At 34.7% G+C, this 26792-nt stretch overlaps 1 protein-coding gene and 1 pseudogene across 1 annotated transcript in view; one reads left to right on the forward strand and one right to left on the reverse strand.

The window, feature by feature from the left end:
- Positions 1-5217: 5217 nt before the first annotated feature.
- Tdrd15 (tudor domain containing 15) overlaps positions 5218-26792 on the reverse strand; it is a 57101-nt gene continuing 35526 nt past the window's right edge. The window contains exon 5 of the mRNA XM_078029613.1: positions 5218-6166. The gene's annotated coding sequence lies outside the window, so the exon portion shown is untranslated. The remainder of the gene's footprint in view (positions 6167-26792) is intronic.
- Positions 13231-13837, forward strand: LOC101978569 (lysosomal-associated transmembrane protein 4A pseudogene; annotated as a pseudogene).

The raw sequence follows: 26792 nt of genomic DNA on the forward strand, positions 1-26792 counted from the left end.
TTCTTGGCAGATATTCCATGTTACTGGCATTTCTTAATCTTAGGGGTTTCTACTTCAGCTTTAGCTTCCTACTCACATTCCCATGCACATTTCCCTCTCAGGGGCAGCCCATAGGGACTCCACCCCTACTGCATTTGGTCTAGCCTCCCAGAGCTTCCTTTCAAATCTCACTGGAAACTTCCATGAAGCCATAACTCCAGCATCCTGCAATCCTGAAGAACCAGCACCACATGGGTAATGACAAGGTCTGCCAACAAATCAAGAAATAGCCTAGACTCCATGAACGCTGGTTGCAGCAGCCTCTAAGTGGCTGGGTAGCTGAGCATGTTGGAAAAACTTTCTAGGCTCCCTCAAGCAAGAAGAGTGCCTACTGGTCTCTTGTCAAGAGATTTTTTTTATTTTTACTTCCTTGAGTCTGAGATGGATATAATCTTGCCAATTCCTCAGATGCCCTCAATCCATCTTTCTCATTGTCTCTGGGCAATGTCTTCAGCATTGCCTTAATGGAAGTAATGTCTTTAACAACTCTAACTTTCTTAGGCCCAGTTTTACTCCCACCTTTCAAGTCCAAATTTTTCAGATCTTTCTGCTTTGCTTTCTCCTCTTGATTATCACAATTAATTTGGCTAAAAGCCTCTAGCAATATCTACACAACTGCCTGAATATTATGCTGCCTAGAAATTTTTTTCTGTCAGATTAAGAAGTCCATTACTTTTAAAATCAGCCTCACAGAAAGTCTTAGGCCACAGGCAAAATGCAGACAACTTCTTGGCCAGAACATGACACAAATGGCCTCTACTCCAAATTCCAACAGAGTCCTCCTTTTCTGAACCATCTTGAGTCTTGTCTTCACTGCCATGGTCTTACTGACATTCCTGTTTTCTGAGCTCCCTCCAGAATCGGTCATTCAGCTCCACTTACAACAATCTGAAAGCATTTCCAGCTTACATTGCTAAGCATCTCAAAATTCCTCCTGCAAATTCCAAAAAGCTAAAAAAGCTTATGAACTTACACAGTCAGGTTAGTCACAGCAATGACCCCACTTCTGGTATCAATTTCTGTTTCAGTCAGCTTTTTCCCCACTGTGTCTAAAAGATGTGACAAGAGTAATTGTAATGGAGGAAAAGTTTATTTGGGGGCCCACAGTTTCAGAGGTCTGGCTCTATTCCTCAGGGTTCAAGGTGAGGCTGAACATCATGACAGAAGAGTATGTGGGACAGAAGAGGCTCACATGAGGACCAGAAAGCACAAAGAGACTCCACTCACCAGACACAAAATATATACCTTAAATGTATGCCCCCAGTGCTCACCTCCTCCAGCCACAACAAGTGAAGATGAGGTAACAGAAATCTTATACAAAATCTTTCAAAAAAAAAAATACTTTTCAATTCTACTTATAGGACCAATTTAATTAGAAAAAAAATTATGAAGGCATCTCTCTAATGATTAAGTCAAAGCTACCAAATTAAACCCAAAGAAATTTTAACATGATAAAATATCATGACTAAGTAGATTTTAGTCCATGAACACAAGATTGATTTAAAATGGAATAATGAAATAAGCCACAATAAACATCATACCAATATAAGAAATTTGATAAAATTCAATAAGTTTTCATACTAACTCTTAGCAAAGAAGATATAGAAACCTCTTTAATCTAGTATATAAAGATCATATAAAATATATAATGATCACTTTCACATATATCATATTTAATGTTAGAAGATTAAAAGTTCTTTTCAAAATCTAGAATGACGCAAGAACCCTCACAACCTCTTTGTTTTATTCCAGATCACACAGAACTCAAGTACATCTAGGCAAAAGAAAAATTTAAAAATACAAGATGAAAAAAAATTATTTTTCGTAAGTGACACTATTAGAAATGCAAATATTAATAAATGTACTTAGGGTCACTAGATACATTTATATTTTGATATACAAAAATCAAATTGTATTTTTTATGTAAGTTAACTAAATGTTTAAAAATTATAACATCAATGAGAGTATATAAATCATTAAAACCTAGCAAAATATCTATGATGTACAAGATTGCTATTTTTTAAATTATGAATTATTTTTAAAAGAAAGTTTAAAGGAACTAAGTTACTTATCATATTCACAGACCAGAAAAATCAGTATTACAGAGCTGTAATTCCCTAAATGATCTAAAGATTCAATCAAATCCAAATAAAAATCAAAATAGCATATTTCTATATGAAAATTTAAACCTAATTATAAAGTTATAAAAATATAAAAGCAAAGTACAGGCAAGAAAATCTTTTTAAAGGGATAAAAAAGGCAGTAAATTTACACTGGCAAATATCAATGCCACAGTACTCAAGATAATATGGTGTTTACTCACTTTCTACATGACACTGTCAAAAAACAAAACCTGCCCAGGCACAGATGAAAATCTTATTAATGCCCATGAGCATATATCAGTGTTGTGGGTTTAAACATTACCCTTTTCAATAAATGCTTGTGGACCAAGTAAGTACTGCTCCACAATACTATGTGTAAAAAATGAGAGTTGACTCACTCTTTATATCCAACATAAAAGTTAATTAACTTTTACATCAAACTCAAAATTCTAGAATAGAAAAAAATTTCACAAATTTAAGAGTATGGACAAAAAATACATACATTAAACTAAGAATTTCTGTTAATAAAAAATAATAGTCATAAAGAAAATAGAAAAAAATGCCACTAAAGGAAGATATTTGCAACAAGGGGCCTGGACTCATAAAATACACAATAAGAAAATTCTACCTCATGGGAAAATGGCCAAGAAGGAATAATTCACAAGAGGAAATAATTCTCTATACACATATAAAAAGTTATTTGACTTCATTGGCTACAAGAGACATGCTAATTTAAACCAAAATGAGATACTAATACTCATTGAATCCATCAGAATGACTTCAGATGAAAAAGAAAATTTTCAGTGCTGGTGAAAAAGTAGAGTTCTAAAACTCTTAATCCACGAGTGGAAGTGTAAACTGGTATGCCTACTTGGAAAACTGTTGGCAATAATTGCTAATCTACCAAAGTTGGACATATTTGGGCCCTATGACTCATCAATTTCTCTGTGGAGTATATGTTCAACTGAAAGTGTTAATGCACAAGAATTTCATAACTGCATTGTTCCATATGGCCATAAACTGAAAACCATTCAAAAATCCATCAGCAGCAGAATGGATAGAAGCCACATATTCATACAATGTAATGCTATACAGGAAGGATAAAGAACTTCTATACTCAAAAAAATGATAATATTAAATATGTAAAAACAAATACAAATTTATTTACATGAAGGTCAATGATGACTAAACAGAACTAATTTGTTCAAGGATCAGGTTCAAGAAGCAAAAATACGAAGAGAAGCAGGAAGGCTATCATCGTAGATACTAGTCACTAATTCAGAGAATTTCAGAACTAGCAATTAAGAAGGAATAGAAATTTAGTGACTGGTTGGTGATTACATAGGTGTGTTCACTTCCTGGTAATTCTTTAATAATGTACTATGTATATTATACTTCACTTTTTAAAATGTTATTAAAATAATTAAATTATAGATGAATTAAGACTTCAATTGTTTATTATTTTTATTTTTTTGAATTTAAACTCATAATAAAAACTTTGCAAAAATAATTTTTAAAAGCAGGGGCAGGGAACCTAGAAGAATAAGATCCTATGTAAGGGAGACTTTATTATATCTGAAAATCCATAGTCATAAAAACAAAAGATGGACATCATTAATTACATAAAGAGTTGAAACTTTGTTATAATCTTTGCCATAAAATTACCTGTAAACTTGCTGAGAAACAAGGGGTTAACATCTTATAATATATGAAGAGCAAAAGTTAAAATCAGAAAATCCATAGAATAAATTCAGAGTGAACAAACTAAGAACTAAGTTGTTGTTCAAATTCCCTAGTCACCAGAAAACTCAAAATAAATCATTTTATACCTGTCACACTGGCAAATATATTTACAATCCTATAAGATATACTAGTGGCTATGTAGAAACAAGTTTTTCTCACATATTAATCATACACATTTTAACTATTTTTGAAAGCAAAATGGTAATGCCTATTGAAATTAATGCATTCTTTTATCCAGCAATTTAACTTACAAAAAGTTATCTTGGAGAAATAAAGTTAGGCTTTATAAGAATATACACACATGGGCGTGCATTGCTATATTCAAGGTGGCAAAAATACTGAAAGGGTGAATGGCTGCAGTAGAAAAACTGCAGTTGTAAATAGTATGCATGTACTTAAAGAAATAATTTGGACTACATACTTATCTTAGAACTATTTTTAAGAGGTATGCTAAGAAGAGCAAAATGAAGAAAAATATGCACAATTTTATTTTTCTAAAGTATAACAAAATGTGTACATTGTACTTGTATGTTTATAGAAGAATATACACTCATATGTTTTATTACAGGCACATGGAGAAAAATCTAGGACATTATTATGACCTACTTTAAAACAGGGGTGGAGGAATTATACGAATGTATAAAGGAGGAAGAGAGAGAATTCAACTAAATGAAGGAAATTAATAAGCACAGTAAAAAATCTATAGTTAAAATGAATAACATGATCCTACTTGTTCGTTTATGTCAAATTATGTGTGTGTGTGTGTGTGTGTGTGTGTGTGTGTGTGTGTGTGTATAGCATCATGTATCCTCAAAAAATGCTGGTCACATTGAGACACCTGAAATTTCCTTTTGTTTGCTTTATTAAATTTTAAAAAATAACAGAAGAAAAAAAATAAAAAATAAGAGAAGACACTAATAGAGAGATTAATAGAATGAAGTGAGCTAAAAGGAATTTTTTACATACCAGACCGAATGCCACTAGGTGTCAGTAAAACCCCCCCAAAAAATTATAGAAGCATTCTTCACTGATGGAAAATTTTGCTTTTATCTACAATATTTACCTCACAGAATATTTGAATTGTACTATATTCAAATTAATTATACAGATTAACAGAAGATTAAATAATGATCCTTAAAAGATAGACAATAAGCCTAATAAATATAGAGGTTAATATTGGTATATGTAATCCCTGTTTACTAAAACATTTATAGGATTTTTAAAACCCATTAAATACTCTCTCTTAAAAGATTAAAAAAAACCATAATATTCAGTTAATCATTATTCATTTATCTCTTATCTAATATGTGTAAAATATGGAGACAAATTGAAATCACATTTATGGAAGTTTTTAATGAAGTCAAACAAAATGTAAATCAAATGTTACAAGTAAACTAAGGTACAGTGGCACATCATCTCGAACTCAGATATAGCCATGTGACTTAGCACCTCAAATCTAAATAAATATGTAAGCAAGCCACCAGACAACTAAAATTTTTGTCATCAACTTATTCAGTGAAATCAGTTAATTTATTACCAAGTTGCCACTTGTGTGGTACCAAACAGGTCTAATGAATTTTATATGATTTTTAAACTATCCAATTGTTACAGTTACTACCTCAATGACTAATAAACAAAACAACTATTTTATTAAGTTCATGAGTCCTATATCTTGGGAGTTTCGATAGGGAGTGATGGAGTTGGCTTATCTCACTGTCATGTTCACTGTCTCAGCAAGGACAGTTCAACTGGCTAGTGCATGTACCCAAGCCTCCCTAAATGATTTGGATTTCTCAGAGATTGGCTGTATCGTGTAGATGGATTTCTCAAATAATGACACATAGTACCAGAGGCAAGTGTCTGAGATAATAAGGCTAAACTGCATCATCCTTATGACACAGCCTATGTCATATGGTATTACTTATATGATATGCTATGACTTCTAATATACGATTCTGGTTATAGCAGTCACAAGCCTTCCCAGATCCAGGAGAAGGGAAGCCATACTCTTTATCTTTTGTTGGGAGTGGCAAGGTCACTTTGAATAAGAACATGTAAAATGGGAAATATTATTGTGACAATCTTTGGAAAATATGACACAGTCTGCCTACTGGCCAGAAAAATTCACATCCTTCCTTTATGCACAGTACTTTAAACCCTCTTCCAAGACATCCAAAGTCTCATTTCATTCTGACATCAAACAAAGTCTTGAATCTTATTATCTAAATCACGTCCAGTTGCAGAAGCTGTTCCTCAAGTATATGTCCTCTTGATCTGAAGACCTATGAAACAAAGTGGCAAGTTAGCCCCTAAACATCCAACACACAATTGTGTTATAAGCACAGAATAATTTCTACAAGTAATCTCATGGGTAGGGTAGTGGGAGAGGGAGAAGGAGAGGAAAAATACCAACAGGCAGAGAGCAATCACTGACACACAACAGTATTACTCTCAGTTCCTGTATTGTCTTAGTCATAGTTCCTGGAAATGGTTCTCCATGGCTCTTGGATCCATTCCTTAAATTTTTGGTTTCATCCTTTCAGGAATTCTACATCACTATATTTGCATATGAGTTAGATTCTCTACCTTCATGGTCACAGGACTTTGGACATCAAAAGGCTTCTCTTTATTTTTTTTCTGTAAAATTTGACCAATTCCATTTAAATTCTTTAATAACTTTTAGTAATCTTCCAGTGGATCAATTTATAGTTTATAAAGTTAAAGTTCATAGGCACAATCTCTGAAGTAAATACTTCTTTCCTATAGGCTTACCAATAAGAGCTATAAGCATGCCTTTAAGCTCATTAAGAGGTCCATGAGAAAACGTCTAAGATATTTCTGATGTATTAACAAGAAATAGTCACATCCAGATCTTATCTTTATCTAGAGGTGTTTTCCTATCAAAACTATGTGTTGATCTTTGCTTTAGGGCCCTTTTAAAATAAGAACATTCTGCCATCTGGAAAAGATATGAATGAAGATCAATTTGGTTTTTAAGTCAAGAAATTTCTGATTCATATATGTCTCTCTAATTTTTTCTATAAACTAACAAATCACAAGCTTCCTTTCCTCTATGATATCTTAAGAAAACCTGTTGGAAATAGTGCTGGGAAAACTGGACATCCATATGTGCCAGAGTGAAATTTAACCCCTCTCTCTCACCCTGCACAAAACTCAACTCAAAGTGGATCAAAGACCTAGGCATTAGACCAGAGACCCTGCACCTACTAGAAGAAAATATAGGCCCAACTCTCCACCATGTCAGCTTAGGAAGTTACTTCCTCAATAAGACTCCTAAAGTGCAAGAAATAAAGTCAAGAATCAATAAATTGGATAGCATGAAACTAAAAACCTTCTTCATAACAAAGGAAACAATCAAGAGCCTGAAGAGATACACCACAGAATGGGAGAAAATCTTTGCACCTGCACCTTAGATAGAGTATTAATCTCTAGGATATATAAAGAACTCAAAAAATCAAACAATCCAATTAATAAATGAGCAAAGGAACTAAACAAGCACTTTACAGAAGAAGAAATATGAATGGTTAAAAAATACATAAAATAATGTTCAACATCTCTAGTAATTAGATAAATGCAAATTAAAACTACACTGAGATGTCATCTTACTCCAGTGAGAATAGCAACAATCAAGAATACAAGTAACAGTAAATGCTGGCAAGGATATGGGGAACAGGGTTCTCTCATATGTTGCTGATGGGATTGCAAATTGGTGCACCACTCTGGAAAGCAGTATGGAGATTACTCAGAAAACTTGGAATGGAACCACCATTTGACCCAGTTACACCACTCCTCAGTATATATCCAAAAGAGTTAAAATCAGCATACTGTAGTAATCAGCCACATTAATGATTATAGCAGCTCAATTCATAAAACCTAAGCCTTGGAAACAACCTAGGTGATCTTCAACAGATGAATAAATAAAGAAAATGTGGTATATATACACAATAGAATAATACTCAGCCATAAAAACGAATAATTTTATGACATTTGATAGTAAATAATGGATCTGGAAACTATGTTGCAATGTGAAATAAGCCAATTCCAAAAACCAAAGGTCAAATGTTCTATCTGATATGTGGATGCTAACACACAACAAGGGGGTAGGGAAAGCAGAGAAGTTCATTGGATTAGACAAAGCGGAATGAAGGGAAGTGAGGGTGGGTTGAAATAGGAAAGACAGTGAAATTAATTTGACTTAACTTTCCTATGTACACATGTGAATACACAACAGTGAATCCACATGATGTACAAACACAAGACTGGGATCCTAATTAGAATAATATGGACTTTATGTTTGTATAAATATGTCAAAATATATACTCTACTGTCATGTATAACTAAAAAGAACAAATGAAACATTTCACTTGGAAATCTATTTATAGTCTTATACCTTACTTCATTTGTACATCTTCAATTTTATGTATTATGATAGTAGTAATTTTGCTAATTTCTTCTACTATTTATGATAAAGTAATCCCATCCACCACTTTCCATGACATTTTCCTCACTTTCCGTAAAGCCCTCACTGACAGCCTCTGAAGACATGTCAAGTTTCTTTCATCGAGGCTTTTCATATTTCTGCCCACTTCCCTGACAGAAAATTGAGGTAGTATCTCAATTCTGGTACCCAAATCTGTTCCACTTATCATTTCTACATAATAACTTATTGCAAAACATGATGGTTAAAAGAATATTACACTCACAGATTCTGTGAGGCAAAAGTTCAGAGAGGACATGGGAGGGTTGGCTTTTCTTATCTCTATCATGTGTAAGTCTCATCTAGAAAGATTAAATGGCAGAGGATGCATATGTCATAAAAGCACCTTAATCATATCTTCTTCATGTGGCATGGGTTTCCCCACAGCATGACAATCTCCATAAAGCCTAAATTTTCTAGTAAACAAAGCAAAGGTTCATAGCCTTATGACCCAATCTTATCAAAGCCTTTTATGGTCACAGAGCATCACTTCTCTGTATTCTTTGAAGAATAGGATGTGGAGAGGTGGCACTGCTGTAGTTATTTGAGGGGAAATAAAATTCTCCATACTAGTTTATCAAGAAAGGAGATGAAAAAGCATAATGACAACAATGCAACATACATAATGACAAAAGAAAGAACCACTGTCTGCAACATTTTAACTTTGCTGTCTCTCAAACCCATATCAAGGAAATGAGAAGTCAGCAGATGAGAGGAAGCGCACACTCCTCATCAGTTTTTAGCTCAAGATTTAAAAAGCAGGAAGACTGCTCCTCTGCAGAGTGACTAAGGGAGTCACCGACATTCAACACTGAGCAGTAGAACAATTGTAGAGTCACAGAAAGTTGGAAACTTTGAACACAATAGAAGAAATAATGTATTAGAGATGGACCAGCTTAGTCACCAGCCCACTACTGAGGGGAGGGGAGTACAGGCAGAGATAGAAGAAAGTGTGGCAAATAAAATTGGCTTGCGAGAACCTGAGGAATATAGATGGAGGCTGATCTTAACTGACCCAGAGATGATGTGGGGAGGTGATAAGTGATCAAATTCACTCAGCCAACAAGCAGAGTCTGCCAGGAACCACAGCTGCAGTAATAGGAACCATTTACAGGAGGCCACAGGACAGCTAGCATAAGCTGGAGATTGAGAACTCATAAAGGATGTTGCCAGCTAGACTCAGCAGTTGCCTACTGTGGAGTCAAGGGTGCCTCTTCCAGAGTAATTGAAACAGGTGCAGCAAGGACTGTACCTAGGGTAATTTAGGCTGGGGAAACTGAGGAGATTCCCCCATTGTTGCTGACATCCCATATAAGCAACTGGGAAGATACACGTAACCAGTCAGACAGATTCATCTGTATTCAAGGTCTGATCCTTGGTAATTCACATCCATGGTGGTGGACTATGGAAAGTTTGTGGTGGTTTAGACTCCTCACCTTAAAAGTGGAATTTATGGGAGGACCCTCAGACCCAGATGTATAGCAGAGATCCACACATGAACAAACCCCATTTGAACCTCAAGAATACATCAACACATAAAATAGGGGAGAGAAAAAACCCAAACCAGCAAACATGCCCCACATAAAAACAGCTAGAGGGGGACCTCAGAATTTACAATAATTCTGAGACAACATCAAGAGAGTCATTGGCCTAAGTGAACATAGAGATATAGGCTAAAGGCATTAAGAACCTCTTCAATGAAATAAAAGCAGAAAACGTTCCTAACATTAGAAGTGAGATAAGACATCCACATACAGGATGTATGTATCCAACAATAAATAGACAAGATCAAAAAGAACCTTTCTAAGATACATTAGAATCAAAATTTCCAACATAGAAAATAAGGAAAGAATATTAAAAGTTGCAGGAGAAAAATGTCAGGTCATGTTTAGAGATAAAGGAATAGGCTCACTCTAGTAGGGCCTCCTGGAATGAGATATTCCAAGATCTAAAAGAAAACAACTGCCAGTCAAGATTGCTATATCCCAAAAAGAAGTTATGTGATGTTGAGAGCCACAGCCGAGTCGGGATGACGCATGGCATTTTTGCCAGAAGTAGTGGTTGAGAGGTGACGCCAGCGAGCCATGAAGATGATGACTTTTGAGTTCTCGCGGAGTTCCCGTTGAGTTCCGGTTGAGCTCTCGGAGATGCCTGAAGAGTTCGCATTGGTTAGGGAAATGCAGGAAGAGGGATTTTCTGGTTGGTGGTTCTTGGAGGAGCTGCGTGGGTGGCGTTCAGGAGAGTTCCCGGGGAGCGTGTGTGGAGTGTGCTGGTGGAGTTCAGAAATAAAGTTTGTTCCTGCTTCAGTGGCTCGTGATTTGTGCCCAGCCAGACGGCGGCAATGTTTCAGAATTGATGTGAAAATAAAACATTTCCAGGATGAGGATAAAGGAAAAGAAATTTGTGTGGGGTGGGGATACAGGTCTGGGGATTGAAACAGGGGCCTTGTACATGCAAGGCAAGCACTCTACCAACTGAGCTATAGATACCCAGCCCAAGGAAAACCTTCTTGTCCACTAAGCAAGCACTACAAAGAATGAAGATATACTGCACATAGAACAACTAAAAAACAAATCCAAAACATCCAAACAGATGAAGCACACTAGAAAAGCAAGTAATTAAATGAAAATTAAGATCAAATTAAATATAGCAAAAATAAACAAACAAATGAAAGGAAATAACAAACATTTATCCATAATAACATTGAATATAAATGGACTCAACTCTCCAATGAAAGACTGACAGAATGAATTAAAAAAAAAAAAACAAGATTCAACTATATGCTATTTGCAAAAAACTTCTCATAGGCAGACACCCATAGACTGAAAGTAAAATGAAGGGAAAAAGTATTCCATCCAAATGGAGTCCAGAAATAAGCAGGAATAGTCATTCTCCTATATTATAAAGCATATTTTAAAACAAATAATCAGAAGAGACAAAGAAAACTACTACATACTGGTAAAAGGCACAATCTAACAAAAAGATAAAATGATTATAAATATTTATGCCCCAAATGTCAATGCATCTAATTACATGAAAAATAAATACTTCTTTTTAAAATTTATTTTAGTTAGGTATATGTGATAGCAAAATGCATTTTTATTCATTGTACACAACTGCGGCACAACTTTTCATTTCTCTGATGTACACGATATAGTGTCACACCCTATATGCAGTCTTACAGGTAATCATGTCCATCTCATTCTACCATCTTTCCTGCACCCCTGCACCCTCCCCTATCAATGTTCCTCCATTTTCCCCATGCCTCCCCCTCCCTGTTTTGAATCAGCATCCACTTAGAGTATCCAAAAATTTCCAACAGAAAATTTCTAGAATTAATAAATGAATTCAGCAAAGTAGCAGAATACAAAATCAATACCCATAACTCAAATGCATTTCTACACATCACTGATGAATCCTCTGAAAGAGAAATTAGGAAAAAAAATCATTATAGCCTCAAAAACAATACTTGAGAATCAACAAAAGAGGTGAAAGGCCTCTACAATGAAAACTATAGAACACTAAAGAAAGAAACTGAAGAAGACCTTAGATGATGGAAAGATCTCTCATGCTCTTGGATAGGCAGAACTAATATTGTCAAAATGGCAATACTACCAAAAGTGTTATACAGAATTAATTCAATTCTTATTAAAATACCAATAACATTCTTCATAGAGCTAGAAAAAGCAATCATGAAATTCATTTGGAATCTTTTTTAAAATCTAGGCTAAATTAATAATCAAAATGACCATACTACCCAAAGCACTATACAGATTCAATGTGATTCCAATTAAAATCCCAATGTTATTCCTCATAGAAATAGAAAAAGCAATCATTAAATTCATTTGGAAAAATAAGAGACCCAGAATAGCCAAAGCAATCCTTAGCAAGAAGAATGAAGTAGGAGGCATCACAATACAAGACCTTAAACTACACTACAAAGCTAGTCTAAAAAAATGGCATTATATTGGCACCAAAATAAACATGTAGACCAATGGTATAGAATAAAAGACACAGAGAAAAACCCACATAAATACAGTTATCTCATACTAGGCAAAGGCACCAAAAAACATACATTGGAGGAAAGATTGCATCTTCAACAAATGGTGCTGGGAGAACTGGAAAATCATATGCAGCAAAATGAAAATAAATGTCTATCTCTCACCATGCATAAAACTCAACTCAAAGTGGATCAAGGACTTAGGAAATAGTCCAGAGACCCTGCGCCCAATAGAGGAAAAAGTAGACCCAAAACTACTTCTTGATGTTAAATCCCAGCTATATCCCAATAATACTGGGTGATTTCAATACATCCCTATCACCAATAGACAGGATCATCCAAACTTAAAATCAATAAATATATATTCTAACCTACATGATACTATAAATCAAATGGGCCAAACTGATACCCATGAAATAATTTCATTCAAAAATAGCTGAATTCACCTTCTTCTTAGCAGCTCACAAAAACTTTCTCAAAACAGATCATATTCTAGGTCAAAATGTAAGTATCAACAAGCACCAAAAAAAAAAGAAAAAACCAACCCTGATATAGTCCTATACATACTATCAGATCATAATAAAATTAAATTAGAAATCAGAAGCAAATTAATTATAGAAAACACATAAGCACATGGAAATTTATATGAGGAATAGATCATAGAAGAAATAAGAACTTCGAGGGGCCCGGACCAGGGGCGGGCTTGAAGACACGTCCTTTGCCTTTGGAGACTGTGACTGAGCTCCCTGGGTTCAGCTGGGGGCGGAAAGCTTTGGTCAGGGACTGGCCAAGAACGCGGCCCGCGAGATACCCGAAGGTGTCCATGACTTTCAAGCGGAGCCGTGTTGATGGCAATTTCGCTGACTGTAAAGTTGACTCATCCAAACTCAACGCCAGCTGTCAACATTCAGCGTAAAGTCACTGGTAACCACTACTCATCTGAGAGGACGGCCGATGATGCCTGTGTCCTTTCTGCCATCTCTGTTAGTTCAATGCTAGTATATGGAGCAATTCCTTATCAGCTGGGTTGGCTGATTCCATTCTTCTGTTCCCAGCTTTTTGACTTAGTTCTCAGTTGTCTGGTTGCTAGCAGTTCTCTCATTTATTTGCCAAGAATCAAAGAATATCTGGATCAATTACCTGATTTTCCCTACAAAGATGACCTCCTGGCATTGGACTCCAGCTGCCTGCTATTCATTGCTCTTGTGTTCTTTTTGGTATTTATCATTTTTAAGGCTTACCTGATTAACTGTGTTTTGAACTGCTACAAATATATCAACAACAGAAACGTGCCAGAGATTGCCGTGTACCCTGCCTTTGAAGCACTTCCACAGTATGTTTTGTTTTGCCAACCTACTAAATGAAATGGCAGTGAAGATGCCTGAGAAGGAACCACCGCCTCCTTACTTACCTGCCTGAAGACGCTCTGCCTCTGTCAATAAACCCTATACCAGCTTCTTGTCTTGTTTATTTTTACAGAATGCTGCATTACAGGGCTCTTTTGTTTGATATAAAATACATTGTCTTTTGTCTAAGCATTTATTTTCAAACACTAAGGAGCTTTTTGGACATTCAGTAAGTCTTTTTGTTTTTTGTTAAGTCTGTTACAATTTAATACTTTTCAAAGACAATCTAGCATAAAAAGAACAAAGTGCCATTGTATGCCTTCAACTGCATTTAACATTTATTGCCTACATTTTTTAAAAAAAGTTTCCAAATAATATAAAGTTCCACCTCAAATTCTTAGGGAAAAAAAAAGAGCAAACTAATTCCAATGTCAATAGAAAACCGAAAATAATGTCACAGTCGAAACCAATAAAATTGAGAATAAAAAAATATACAAAGCATCGATAAAACAAAGAATTGGTTCTCTAAAAAAAAAAAAAGCTAAAACCCAGCTGAACTCACCAAAAGAAAGATTAAAAAGAACCAAATTAAGAAAATTAGAGCTGAAAAAGGAGCTAGCACCACAGATAATTCTGAAATCCAGAGGATCATTACAAATGATTTTGAAAATTTATACTCCAATAACTGGAAAATCTAGGTGACACTGGCAAATTTCTAGACTTATACAACCTGCAAAAAATGAACCAGGAATATAGAAAATCTAAACATACCAATATCAAGCAATAAAATTGAAATAGCTATTAAGAGCCTTCCAAAGAAGAAAAGCTCAGACAGATCCTCAGCTGAGTTCTACACCACTGTTAAAGTAGAGCTAACACCAGTCTTCTTCAAATTATTCCATGAAATTGAAAGGAAGGGAACACCCCTCAATTCTGTGAAGCCAGTATAACCCTGATACCAAAACCAGACATAGACACATCAAGGAAAGAAAGCTAAAAATCAATATTCCTGATGAACACAAATACAAAATCCATAATAAAATATTAGAAAAATTTATTCAAAACACATCAAGAAGATAGCATATTTACCCAGATATGCAAGGTTTGTTCAACATATGCAAATGAATAAATATAATTACCACATAAATAGAATTAAGAAGGAAAATCACATGATCATCTCAATAGATGCAGAAAAGGCCCTTGATAAAACCCAGCACACATTCATGTTAAAAAAAAAAACTGGAGAAATGAAAGAAGGAAGAACTTATCTCAACATTATAAGGGCTATATATGATAAACCAAAGCCAACGTCATACTGAATAGAGAAAGCACATGAAAGCATTTCCTATAATCTTAGGAACAAGATAAGGATAATACCACTCTCATCCCTCCTACTTAATATAGTTCTTCTATATTCTATAGTTCTTTCAATCAGGCAAGAGAAAGGAAACTAAGGGATACAAATAGGAAAAGAATAAGTCAAATTATCTGTTTGCTGATGACATGATCTTATATCTAGAAGAACCAAAGAACTCCATCAGAAGACTTTTAAGTTGATAAACAAATTCAGAAAAGTAGCAGGATACAAGATCAATATTCAAAAATCAATAGCTTTTCTATACTCCAATAATCTCCGAGAAAGAAATAAAAAAACTATCTCATTCACAATAACCTCAAAAAATAAATAAAACACTTGGAATTAATCTAAACAAGGAGATGAAAGACCTCTACAATGAAAACTACAGAACACTGGAGAAAAAAATGAAAAGGCATCCTTAGAAGATGGAAATAACTTCCTATGTTCATAAATAGGTAGAATTAATATTGTAAAAATGGCTATATTACCAAAAGCATTATACAAATTCAATGCAGTCCACATGCAAATATGGCATTCTTCAACAATTAGAAAAAACAGTCCTAAAATTTATTTGGAAGAATAAAATACTTAGAATAGCCAAAGTGATACTGAGAAAGCAGAGCAATGCTGGAGAGATCACAATTCCTGATCTCAAATTATACTTCAGAGATGGAACAACAAAAAGACCATGGTTATTGGCACTGAAAAAGACATGAAAGAAGAGCAATGAAATAAAACATAAAATAGAGAGACAAACCCTTATAGAAACAGTCATCTGGTACTTGACAAAGGTGTGCAAAACATGTTGGAGAAAAGACGGCTTTTTAAACATATCCATATGTAAAAGAATAAAAATTGATTTTTCACCCTGTATAAAAGTAAACTTGAAGTGGATCCAAGTCTTAGAAATTAAATGAGAAATTTTGCAACTTCAAGAAGAAAACATAGGTTTAACATTCAAAAAATTGATGCAAGCACTATGTTCCTCAACAAAAACCATAAAGTTCAAGAAATAAAAATAAGAATCAATAAGTATAACAGCATCAAATTAAAAACCCTCTGCACAGCTAAGGAAATGATTAAGATCATGAAGAAAGCCTACAGAATAGGATAAAATCTTTGCCGGCTATCGCTATTACATACATAAAGAACTTAAAATACATAAAGAACTTACAAAGCTTAACACTGATGACAAACAGTAAATAAATGATAAAAAAACCTAAACATTTTCCAAAAAACAAAACACAGACAGCTAACAAATAAATGGGAAAAATGAGCAATATATTTAACAATTAGGGAAATGCAAATCAAAACTACAGTGCAATTTTATCTCACTCCAGTTAGAATGGCAATTATTAAGAATACAAATAAAGGCTGGTGAGGATGTGGTGGAAATATACACTTACACATTTTTGATGGGACTGTAAATTAGTAAAATTACTCTGGAAATTCCTCAATAAACTAGGAATGGAACCACCATATGACTCAACTATCCCACTCCTTGGTATTTGTCTAAAATAACTGAAATCAGCTTACCACAGTAATGAAGGCACATCAATGTTTATTGCAACACAAGTCATAATATAGCCAAGAATAGTGCTCATCAACAGAAGAATTGAAAAGAAAAAAAGATATATATACATATGGATATACACACACACAATGAAATTAATTTATTCAGTCATAAAGAAGAGTGAAAGGATGTTATTTTCTGGTAGGTGGAGGGAACTGAGAACATCATGCTAAGTGAAATAAGCTAGATTCAGAAAATCAAGACTTCAAAGTTTATGTGGAGACTAGGGCCAAATAAGGGGGGGGGGGGGCGTTAAAGGTGGTCAGATATAAAGATAAAGGAAAATTAGTAGTGTAGAAGAAAGAGATTGAGGGGGAGGAAGAAGGGACAGGAAGGGGGAAGAAACGCAGAATGAACTTAAAAATTAAGCTATGTGCATATATAAATATATCACAGTGAACACCACCTTTATATAGATAGATAGATAGATAGATAGATAGATAGATAGATAGATAGATAGCACCAATTAAAAATAAGTAAATGAGGGGCTGGGGTTGTAGCTCATCAGCAGAGCACTTGCCTCACATGTGTAAGGCACTGGATTTGATCCTTAGCACCACATGAAAATAAATAAACAAAATAAAGGTACTGTGTCCATCTACAACTAAAAAAAATTTTTGAAAAAATAAATAAATGAGTGGAATGAAGAGCTACATAGTAAAAGAAGAATGGGAGAGGGAGGAGGGGAGAGGGAGGAGGGGAGAGGGAGGAGGGGAGAGAAAGGGTGACACTGGGGACTGAAATGAAGTAAATTCAATTCCTTGCATGTATGATTTTGTCAAAATGAACCAAACTATTATGAATAACTACAATGCACTAATAAAAGCATAAGAAATAAACATTATGCCAGTTTGAATCAATTAAATTATTGAAGCTTTATCTGTTTGCCCACCTCACTGCCATGGATGAGTGGAGACTGAACATCTTTTCATATGTGTAATGACTCATATAAATCAGATGAAAGAAGATTCATCTCATGCCACCTTTTAATGTCTTACCACAATTTGCTGACTCCAATAAGATATTCAATAATATGAAACTTATGATGTAATAAAAATATTTCAATAATAATTTTTATTGATGAAAATACCTATTGAAACAAAAAAATCTAAACTTTAAAAGATAAAATCAAAAAGCACAAAAAAGAACAGCAACGGAAGTGATTACAAATTATTTGATGCTTATCGCAAAGGTCTGATATGGAGAGATTTGGCAGGAGATGACTGTGGAGAGTCATAAGTTCTCCCATTTCTTAAAAGAGGATTCTCTTCCTCTCTTTGTTCTCTTTTCCTCTTCTAGGAAGGTAACAATGTTAGCCAAGCTGTTTTGAAAACAGAATCCTGGTGGTAGCTGATGACCATCGTCTTAAATCTGCAATAGCATTTCCAGGGATATACCACATAATAGTCTTATTTTTATATAGGAAGAGTGAGTGGATGGAGTTTTTAAAAAGTGTCAGAATTTACTGATATTCTGTGTAGAGAAGTTAAAGCAATGACCCCGTCCAACCACAAATGCCTAGGTAATTACCACTCCACTACTCAGTAGAAGAAAGGAAGTTTATTCTATAGAGCAGGAGTTCTGAAATGATGATCTGATTATACTTACTGTGCCCCTGGATCCTTTAAGGGAGGCTGTGAGGGAAAAAAACTACTTTGATAATAATAATTGTCACCTGCCTTTTGCATGCTCAGTCTTTCATGAGCATAGTGGAATTTCAGGGGCTAAAAAACATGTGTTATAGGAAAGACAAAAATGCAAAGCAGATATGAAAATCCACTTTTCTTCTACTAACTGGACATTAAGAAGATTTACAAAAATTTAAAACAATGCCTCTCTCCTCAATATTTTGCTTTATAAATTTTTATAAATGTGTCAATCATGTAAAAACTAATTGAATTGTTGCTAATTTACAATAAGTGAACAAATACTTTATATTATTTGCTTTATTTTCTAACATGGAAGCATTCACATGGAAGATTCACATAAATTAAAATTATTTTGGAGCCCCAATAATATGCAAGATTACAAAGGGAACTTCAGATCAAAATGTCTTAGAAAAATTATACCAGAAATATGTCAGAGTTCCAATTTAGTGATGTCAAGCACAACAGGGCAGTGTAGTGCACTATACTAAAAACAAAATAAAATTCTACATACAATGAATAATGAGTTTGAACCTGTTTCCTAATTCAGCATCTCCCAGATTGGTAGTCTGGTTTATATCCACCATGCAGAAAATGAGAGAACTGTAAGCAGAAAAAATGACTGAAGTTAAACCAATACAACAAAATGCTTTGTCTCTGTACATTTATCTCTCAGCTCCTAAATGGAGACATTCTATCCATCATTTTAGTCCTTTCACCAATTAACATAAATGGACAAAAAAGATATTTAAGGAAAATATTTAATATGAAAGAAGAAAAATAGCAGTGCGAAATGCATAATACAACTTCAAGAAAAAGATTTTTTGCATTACTGAAATTTAAAAGAAGCTATAAAACATAATCAAAGGGATATAAAAGACTCTGTCAGATGAATATGTGGCATCCCTGAGTCCAAGGGATCAATCTCACATGCGTTTTGATGGTTCAGAATCTACATATAAAGTGTGTTCTATGTGACTGAGAGAAAAGCCTCTCATATGTTTGCTTGTTCTTTTTTTTATACTGCTATACTACACCTTTATCTTTATTAAAGTACTGTATTCTTTATATACTGATAGGGTCTTTTGAGGACTTTCAACTATCTGCTACTGAGTAATTGCTACAATATATGAAATCAAACAGGCAGGAATGATTTAACAGCTTCCTAGCCAGTTGAATAAAATGTAAGCATAACAGTGCCCTGCCTTAATGTTCAGATGACCACAATCTCCTTGATATATATACAGCAATAGTGCTCTAGGTGTGGTTCCCAGATCAACATCAGCAGCATCACTTATGAATTGAGAAAAATTTAAATTCTTAGGCCTACTCCAGAGATACTAAATCAGAAGCTGACAGGGGAACCCAGAAATCTGTTTTAACAAGTCCTCCAGAGATCTGATCCACGCCAGTATGATAACCTGTTATAGAGAAGAAATCCACAGCCATGGGGAGAGAGGAGTGCAAGTACATTTATTACATGTGAACTGCCATTCTTTATGTCTCCCAGGAGGATCCAGAGAACACCCCCTTCAACATATATTTGAGAAATATATCAGTAAAAGCTCTGTGGTGTCTATTAGATGCATGCCAGGAATAATAGTGAAAAATGATGCACTTTAAATGGAATCACTGTAATCATTAAGAATGATGGAATTACAGAGTGGTAGAAACCAAGAAAAAGCATTTAACCACTACTGACAAGTCATATGTGACTACTATAATGGGAAATAAGATGAGAGCAACAATTAAAATGTTTTAACCCACATAGATCTGCAGCAAAGGTTAATAAATCACAATATTTCAGAAATGAAATAGAGAGTAGTCTACTAAAGTTTTACTTGATCAACATAAGCAAAAACTGTCTGATGAATAGCAATCTAACTTAATCACTACAAGAAAATCATTGCCCTCATTCAGACCCCAAAACTAAAAGAGTCCACAAACTCAGAAGATCACACTAGATTCACTTTTGAAAAAAAAAAAAAAAAGAAGCCCTGCTATACTTCCAAAAGTTTGTGCATAAAGTATTACTCCTAGTTTCCACCAAAAGACTTAAAACGTCAGGATGTCTATGCATTGAGGAAAAAATACCAAGACCACTTGACTGTGGACCATGAAGTTAAAACATAAACTGAGCTAACCATTACAAAATGAGTATTTAACTCACAAATCATAGTTGTAAAAGTACAACAGTGTTCTATAAAGTAGAAATACTATTTGTAACAACAGGCAGGACCAAACATCCTGCAAGAGTGAACATTTATACACAAATGGCTCAGCTCCCACAGCACCCACTGCTATTTTCCCTTTCTTGATATATGGTCTCATGAGGATTTCCTGTGATCTCTATGGAATGGTTCTATTTTAGTCAGTTTTATATCACCATGACCAAGATACCTAACCAGAACAACTTAGGAGAGGAATAATTCATTTGGAGCTCAAGGTTTGAGAGGTCTCAATTCACAAATGGACTCCATTGCTCTGGGCTCAAGGTAAGGCAGCACATCGTTCGGGAAGAGCCCAGCAGAGGAAAGCTGCTCAGCTTACGGTGGGGTTAAGAAGTAGTGGGGTGAGCACAGGAAGAATAATCCTTCTAGGGCATGCCCCTTATGACCCACTTTCTCCAATTATACTCCATCTGCCTGCAGTTACCCCCAAGTTGGTCCATTCAAACTAGAGTGGACTGATTATGTTACAGCTCTCATAATCCAATCTCTTCACTTGTCAATATTTATGCATTAATGGGAGTTTTGGAGGACACTTCATATCCAAATAGTAACAGGTCCCCAGACCAGCATCATCGGATCATCACCTAGAGACTGATAAAAATAACCAAGGATTGAGAAATAGAATGTTCAGGTCTGGTTTAGAAATGACTCTAAAATATGAATTAAAATTACCTAAAAAATGAATGTCTATAGTATTATAGCTTAAGTCAGGGATATTCTTTTGGTAGTTAAGGGAAATTCTCAATCACCAAGAGAAAAAATTTATACTTCCTGTTTCTACAACTGTGAATTTTGTTGGTTTAAAGTTCTTAGAATATTCCCATCAGAAAACCCAACAAAAGCACTAGGGAACTGAAAGCTCAGGTTAGTCCGTGCCACTTTAGAATCTTAATGCCACTGAACTAATAGGTAAAGAAGAGAGGCTGAAGTGCTGGGAAATCGTTTGGACACTAAACAAGGAGCCAGAGAAGAATAAGCCCAGAATTCATGCCTGTATTAACTCCAAATGCTTCCATGTCCAATGGAAAAGGTAATTAAGAAAAACTAGGAACTTCTAGTGTGGGCCATGAGAGTAGCTAGCTCAGGACATCCTCCATTAAAAACAACTAGACATGAAACCTGAAGAGAATCTATGAAACCTTTCAGAAGTAACCCATGAAGATCTGTAATCCTTGAGAAAGGAAAGATACATAGAGAATGTCTACATTCATGCCCAGTTCTTCTCCTAGGAAAAGTACTTGGACCACAGTACAGGGAGGAGGAGAGGCACAAAGTAACAGTTTTCCTAAATTAAGAATGAAGAGAGAAAAGTTCAAGACATTATGACAGGATATGAGTGAGGAGAGCCAAGAGTGAAGGCCAGAGGCTTTCATGGTAACTCCCCAAGGGTCTTTCTTTAGACAATTCTGGGTGTCAAATCTGTAAGGCAAAACTCTAGTTCATATGGCAGCATTAAGAGACTGTGAGTTTAAAAGATATTTGGGAGGTTATGGAGTGTCTGGAATATTTTGCAGTTTGAGTCCAGCCAAAGTAGAAGCACCCTGCAAAATACGTAAGCATTCAGTTGACAACCCACAAAGATATGCCATAAAAGTGAGGGAGGTCTCATACAACCTCTGTTCTCAGCCGTGCTGCCCTATGTTTTCAGGACCCATGAATAGCCTTAAGGTGGCAGGAACAGATGATACCCATGTAAGCAATGACCTCGTTACTTCTCACCAAGTCATATCTAACAATCTCTATTGCAGATACTCCTCTCAGCAGTAGAAACCAAGGATGAACCTCAATATGGTGCACATGTCAAAAGTAGACAATCAAACATGTAGTGACAAATATTCTGCACTGAATTCATTCCATGCTGGAGTGATGACTACCTTAGCAGAGCTGGCATCTGCTTTGGATATGGGATAAATTTGTTTACTATAGAATAGCTGTCATTCACACTACTTAAAATTGTCTTACAGGAGATCACATTTAGTATCACCTCAGATCAAGAAACATATTTCATGGTAAAGGATATAAAATAAGTATGCAGCTATGGGAACTGCTAATCTTACCATATATCACATTAATGTCAGTCTGTCTACCACAATGGCCAAATGACCAGCGTCATAATCAGGGTAGCATACAAATAAGGAACCACAGTCAGATTTAAGGCACTAATTTCCAAAATGTGATATATGCAATCAACAATAGCCACTGCATGATTTGTTAGACCCAAAAGCTGGCAAACTTAAGTCCTGAATTGAGTGGTGTCAAGTCAGACTGGCCTTTCCAATCACTTCAGTGACCTATTCTCAAATTTGTCTTTTCATCTCTACAAAAGCAAAGGAACAGGTTCCTTGGGTGGGAAAGGTGTGATAATTCCACCAAAGACCCTAAGATTTCCCCAATCCGTAAAGCTATGAGTGCTGCCTCATCCCTTTGGCATCTCATGCTAATGAATCAAGAGACAACTGGTCACACCCTGAAAGACAGTAACCCAAGTATTGTGAATATCAGCTAAAGCTGCTACTACATAACCAGGGCAACAAGGACTATGACCAGGACTCAGGGGATTCACTAGATGTCTTTAAGCATGTCAACATCTAGTGACAATAGGTTGCCTGTGGCAGGCAACTGCGTCATTAAGGGGCCAACTGTCTCAGGAATCATGGTTCGGCTACCCCACAAGCAAGCAATCTAGATCAGCTGGGATGCTAGTCAAATGTTCAGAAAACCTAAAAAAGTAGAGGAGACAGAAGATGATATAAAATTATAACCTTTTAAACAGTTTCAACTATGAGGGGTCCATTATGTTCCACTAACTCTTCTAATAATTTTATAGTGATTTCAATGGGTCATCAACTTGACTCAAAAACGGACTAGGCAATGTGTTACAGGGTAGATGCAAGCTGCTCAAGGGACGGGCTGAAGCAAATGCCACTAGAGCCCTGAAAAAATCCTCCCAGTCGAAGACAAATCTTAGTCTTAATAGTGGTATCTGCAAGCTCAAATGTTAGCATTGTGATGGTATCTGGCCTTCATTGTGAGCAGTGTTCTCTCTCCCGTGTGCCTTCCCTAAGACCACAAAACCTGCTCCAACTGCCTAACTTTCAGATGTACAATTCCGGAATGCATTCTTTCAACTTATTAGGAATTGGGCTCCCATTGTATCTACCAATGACCTCAATAATACATTTTTTTTGTTCATTTTTCTTCCTTTCCTATCTCATTCTCTCCCATTCCAGTCTTCCTACTCCCAAATAAAGTAATTGTATCAAAGGATCTTGCCTCAAACTTTGTATACTGAAAAATCCATACTAAGAGAAAGGGTACAAGATTTGTAGTTGATAACCCAGCACATACCCAAAAGAGATATGTATTGTCCTTCAGTGTCTAAGGAAAATTGATTCCAGGATCTCCCTACAGATACCAAGCCCCAGAAATGCTCTAGTCCATTATATAAAATGGAATAATGTTTGCATATAACATGCATATAATCATCTCTAGATGACTTATAATAACTAAAACAATGTAACCCAATATAAATAGTTGGTATACTATGTTAGTTAGGGAATAATGCCAAGAAAAGAATCGATAAATATTCAGTGCAGTCTCAGTCCATTCTAGGCCTAACTACATTTTTGATTTGCAGGTGGCTGGTTCCACAAATGTGGAACCCACAGATACAGAGAAGCTGACTATACACAAGAGAATGTGCATAAGTCCTATACAAATATTAGGCCATTTTACATATGGGATTTGAGCATCTGCCAATTCTGGTACACGCAGGGGTTCCTGCACCCAATCCCAGAGAACACTAAGAGATAACTGTAATTTCAGTTGTAGACAAGTATGCCTAGGCATTGGATTTGAAATTGTTTGAGGGCCATACACAAAGATGTTAATTATTGTCAGTAAATTTCTAGTTAATGGTCATAGTGAGGTTCCCATTTGATTTTTTTTTTTTTAGTTAATATTGTAGACGTGGATGACTGAGTAAATACTTAAACAAATTTTAAGATGACATGCACGGAACACTTGGGTTAACACAGGCCCACAAAACATATTAGGTGTACTACCTTACAATCTAGCAATCCCATTTCTAAGTATATATCATCCAGGGAAAATGAAATAAGTACATTGAGGAGACATCTGTATTCCCATGTTCATGGCAGCATTACTCACAGTAGCCAAGATATGCAATTAACCTAAGTGTCAAACAATGGATGAACAGACAAAGAAAATGTAGTACTTATACACAATGGAATATTACTTACCCATCCTTTAAAAAGAGCAAATCCTGATATTTGTAATGATATGGATTAACATGGATAATGTTATGCTAAGTGAAGTACACCAGACACAGAAAGACAAATCTCACATGTGGACTCCAAAATGGTCACTCTCAAGAGGTTCTAGAAGTATCAGGTACTGCCCTTTACCATAAATTTCCATATCCTGCACTATTATAGAAGGTTAAGATTTCAGAAAACTAAAAGACACATATTTACAAGTAACGATATTTCAAATAAAAGCAGTGTGTTGGTGAGAGTGCCAACTTTGCTTGGATAGACTATAGTTTCTACCATTTTCTTATATGTTTGCTTAAGGTCTCTAAAACTTTGTACCTTATCTTCTTCAAAAGTCAAACTCACAAGTCACATTATTGTCAATTCTTTTCAATTAATTCCTTAATCTCAGAATGTTATCTCTGTCCATTCCTACATGCCCATTCTATGCACTTTTATTACAGACCACTCTGTTATTGTTGTTTATTAGTTTCTACCACTACAATGGAAATATCTTAAGAATTAATTATATCTCAATTTATTCATTTTTGTATATCTTATATGTAATACTGTGACTTATGAAACATATGATGACTAATTATATCACAGGAGAGAGTGACAGGATTATAAATGAGGATAATGATAATATATTCAGAGTATCTTAATACTTAATATTTTTACTGTGAAAACTTTTTCACTCAAAAGATGGGATATTTGAAACAAAAGGAAGTTCCTTTGAGTATACAGGAATAAAAGCAACAATACCTCAAAACAAATTTTTAAGTTTATATTATAGTTCAAGTCTCTTTTTAAAAATCAGGAAAAAAATATACTGGCATTATGAAGATAAATAGATGAAAAAGTAAAAAAAAAAAAGTCAGAAAATTAAACACTGAAATTTAATTCACTCAGCATCTTCTCCAGAAGAATTCAGAATAAAAGTGATTACGCTAGAAAAATAGCTAAATAATTTGTATTTAACGATTATGGATTGATATGTCTTATTATAATTAAATCAGAACCCAATGGATGATGTGCAGATAGTCTCTTTTAAAACAATAATCTGAACTATTTTCTAATGAATCATACTTTTTTGCACATTAATAGCTGTAATACAGTTTCTATCATTTTCTTCTTTGCATAAGTTCTCTAAAAATCTGTACCTGCTATGTGTGAATTTTTAAAAAAACAATAATAATCTTAAGTGTTTTTCTAATAAATCATACTTTTTCCCATTTGATAAACTCTTTTTACATGAGTTTAAAAATTTATTTACAGCAAAATTAGAAATGAAAATACAAAGGGTATAATTTAAAAATTAAAAATTTTTGAAATATTTTGCCTATAACATTCTGCTTCCCAAATTCTTAAGCAAAAATCAGTTGCCAACACTTACAAATAACTGATCCTACTAACACTAAATTCACGTAAGTGCTTTAGGATGAAAAAAAAATGCATTATTCTAATATTAACTACCCAAAGAAAACATAAATCCTAAAATTAATATCCTTTTTGTTTTCATTTGACAATACTTTGAATTAATCCATATATTTTGACATATCTTCCATGTAGTAATATTACAGCACAATAAAATAATTAATGTGAAAAATCAATGTACCTTCAAAATAAACATAAAACAAAAGGAAAGCTACAATCAAACACTATCTTAAAATTTTAGAAGTCAACATAATTTTATCAGATGTTCAGCTACTTTATTTTCATATTTATATCCAAATAGGAAAACAAATAGGAACTAACTGAAATGCATACTTGTGAAACATCATTTTCTACAGTATTTAATAATTTAAATATTGCAACTACATTTCCTAGTATGTCTTTGTTGTCATTTCCAAACATAAAAGCCATAAAACATTAAGACACATAAGTAAAGTTAAAAAGAACTCTGGAAAGGCTAGTAAGGTACTTACTGGTTAAATGGCCCCCTCTCTGAAAGAGTTATTACATAATCTTACTCTGGCATTC

Source organism: Ictidomys tridecemlineatus, chromosome 12, assembly GCF_052094955.1.
Source record: "Ictidomys tridecemlineatus isolate mIctTri1 chromosome 12, mIctTri1.hap1, whole genome shotgun sequence".
In the NCBI taxonomy this organism is placed as follows: Eukaryota; Metazoa; Chordata; class Mammalia; order Rodentia; family Sciuridae; genus Ictidomys; species Ictidomys tridecemlineatus.